Raw genomic sequence first — 3691 nt, 5'->3', positions numbered from 1 at the left:
GTTACAACAGCATGGCTTCTTAGACACAAAGTGTGCACGCTTTACTGGCCTGCCTGCAGTCCAGATATATCTCCTACTGAAAATGTATGGTGCACCATGATGAGGAGAATGAAGACAATGATGACCACAGACTGCTGAGCAGCTGAAGTCTGGGGCCAGTGTTCCACTTGCACAACTGAATAATTAGTATGCACAGTTCCCAAACAACTGAAATGTGTAATTAAAAGGAAAGATGATGTAACATAGTGGTAAATATGACTCTGTCCCAACTTGTTTTGGCTATTGCAGGCATCAAATTTAAAAATATTTTACATTTACAAAAAGCAACTAAGTTGTTCAGTGAAAACTCAGAAAACCTTTTTCTTTGTCCTTTTGTCATTTAAATAAAAGTGCAAGTGAATTAACAAATCAGAGATTTTAGTTTTTATTTCATTTTGGAAAATGTCCAAACCTTTCTGGAAATGCAGTTTGTATTTTGCTTGTCTTTCCACTTTCACTTTACAATCTTCATCCAGCTGACAGGGGATCACACCTGTTGTATTCCCATGATGGCTTAAATGCCAGCCTGACAAGATAAAAATTAATGAGTGATATTTACTGGCTCCGTAAGCCATGTCAGTTGGTACGCTGCTCTGAAGGCATTTACTCTGTTAATTCTCTTTACAGCCATCTAAAGGCAGCAGGTAGCTGTTCCCTCTGCAGTCCCTACTTGCAGTAATATTGAGCACTGTTAAGCCACAGTTATGCACAGCAGATCTGCTGGTTAAATTTTATGGACCAAGCACCAGACAGCTGAAAAAATTGTGGACAATAAACTTTTTTTTTTGTTTTTTTTAATAAATTATTCTACAGTTTCTGCTGCAATTCATCAGGTGTGCTGGAAACAGGTGCATTTAAAATAGTTCATACAGTTCCATGAAAAACTGTGAAACTCCCTGAAGACCATCTGTTCACATCAATGCTCTGCATTGTCTTTATCCAAAGCTTTGGGAAACCCTACGCACCACACTCTTTTCCAGTGTGTTGCAGTTTTTGTAGTTTTGATGAGCATACAGTATGTTTACAATGATTATTCAGGTTAAGTTTTAAATGGTCGTTATCAGTTGTTGTTGTCTATAATCAGGCTTCAGTAGAGGCGAGCTGCACCTGCTGTACCAGTAGGCCTGAAGGTGCATGAGTACCCATAGGTGACGTCAGTTAAAGAGTGAATTAAAGTAGTTCAAATTTAAGCAAAGCAAACAATTTAATAAATAAATAAATAAAAATACATTTTAGAAATATATCAACTATGCACCATGGAAATGAAACTGACCAAAGTTAAATGCTCCTTTAATTAGATTTATTTCACTATTTCCAAGTTGTATTTTGCACATGGATACACGTGAACATACTTTCTGCACACAGCATATTAATTGTGTCAGTTTTTCAGCATTTTGTTAGTGATGAATATATAATTGTAAATAAATGTCGAGTCATTCTTTATTGTGCGAAGAATGGGACTGAAGAAAAAAACGCCTTTGATATATGATGCTATTGCTGGGATACAAACAGATGTCAGCCACTTCTGCCTTTTTCTGACAAACTGCAGCAGCAATAAAGTAAATTATATTAACTGCCTGGGATGACTATCTGTGTCATGACCATTACTGTAAAACACTGTCAGAGTGCTTGGTAAAATACAATGGCTTGATCTGTATCTTAAATGGTCTAATAAATTATTTCTGAGACTGTTTGTACACCTGACACTGCCCTTTAGCTCACCTGAAAAGGGTGAAAGGTACAGTAGAGGTGAACTGTTTATTGGCAAGCTTCTCTTTTGACATTAGTCCTAGAAGTAATTGGAACTAAATAAATAAACGGTGGATTAATTTGATTCAATTGTTTTCGGTGTCTGTCAATATGTCTGCCCTTCAGTTGCTTCCCTGTCTAATTCATCTGGTTAGCTTGCTGTCTGACTCTCTCCACAGGTCAGCTGGCTGGTAGAGACAGGTGGGAAAAGGTGTTTTGAAAATGCAGTAAAATGAGGTGGACTCAGACATTCCTTGCACAGAGTGGTCAAAATGGAGACACTTTGTCACTTTTACAGAAAGACAAACTACCACGCCTTCACATGCACAGATAGACACACACCACATAAATATATGTGCATTCATGCAGAAATTGACTCCAATTAGGCGGCTGCTGGTCTCTCTCCTTCCCTCATCGGTGCAGGAGTGAGAACCTCATCATTAAGTGAGCATGTTTAATGGCAGCAGGCCTAAGCCTTTCTGATGTAGGCACTCTTTGGTATTCTAGAGGTAATCCTATACACTTTCACTGTGCCTGCCCCATCACAGTCTCTGCCTTTTCTCCTTTCATTCCTCATTTCTTTGAATAAGTGTTGTCGTTATATAGGGACATGCAGTGTTGCCATATATAGTATAAAGTCATGAAAACATGTATTTAAGAGAATGTGGTGTAATTAATTTTGTTTGACAAACATATCTTACTGTAGTTTCTAAACGCAGCAAAGGTCAAGAGCTAAGACTAAACACTGTTTAAGTACAGGAATTCTGAAGCTCGTAGTAATTTACAAATTCATTAAAGTCATGCTGTTGTCATGGCGATAGTCATCCAATTTGAAAAAATTTGAGAGGGCACATTCCCCCTCAAGTTGCCAGACAATATGACAAAAGAAAATGTGCCACCCCTCTCTGAGTGTGCACCCCAGCCCAGCCAGCCTATCCAAAATGCTCTATGCTGTGATACTAAAGGAGACAAAGCTGAGCTCTGCCTGCATGCTGTTTGGATGTCAGGATGCAGAGCTCAGTGGGCTCTAGCCCAGTTTAACCCCTAGTTGCTCCATAACTGCTGGATGTGTAACTGTTTACTAACATGTTTGCTGTACAGGATCAACTTAAAAAAAGGTGGTAATGTGCCAGTGACGTGTTCACAATTTGTTTCTGCTGGTGCCAAGTAGCCAGCAATGTCACTTCTTGCATTTATGAAAACAGTGGTGGAAGAAGTACTTAGATTGATTACTTAAGTAAAAGCAAAAATATCACAGTGTAAAAATACTCTGCAGTAGAAGTAAAAGTCCTGCATTCAAAATGCTACTTAAGTGTGTTAGGTGCCGTTCGCACCAGTCAGTGTGCGAACGAGAAAGAGGCAGACCCAGGTAGCTGACTTCGGTGCATGCAGTGATTTATTATATACAGTGATGAAGGGAGTAACAATACACAGAGGGAAATAGTACGTAGTCCTGTCGATGAGTAGTAGCCGGGTATTTGACCAACCGCAGGAGGCGAGAAGATGGAGAGCTGGGCCGAGCTGCGTAGGCTGGGTCACTCCTGGGCTGGTCGGCGGTGATGGTGGTTACTGTAGGTAGAGACAGAGAGATGGAGGCAATAGTGGAATAGATAGGCAACTGAGCATTGACCTGCCTGGGAGGAGAGAGTGGAGCCACGGTCAGGAGGAACAGTCCATCAGGGAAACACAAAAACAGTAGCTGGCTAGGGGACAAATACATACGAAACAATGAAAACGCATGGAGAAAAGTTGGCCTAGAGACTAGAACGAACTGGCAAGTGACTGAGGAGTGAAACCGGGTAATATAGTGAGTAACCTAATCAAGTGCAGCTGGTGATAAGGGAGTGAGGAACAGGTGAACGTGATAAGAGTAATTGGGCAAGAGACAGTAGGAAAGGTGAGG

Source organism: Monopterus albus, unplaced genomic scaffold (assembly GCF_001952655.1).
Source record: "Monopterus albus unplaced genomic scaffold, M_albus_1.0 scaffold29.1, whole genome shotgun sequence".
Lineage (NCBI taxonomy): Eukaryota > Metazoa > Chordata > Actinopteri > Synbranchiformes > Synbranchidae > Monopterus > Monopterus albus.
The sequence above is the reverse complement of the archived record's forward strand: the minus strand, read 5'-3'. Positions refer to the sequence as shown.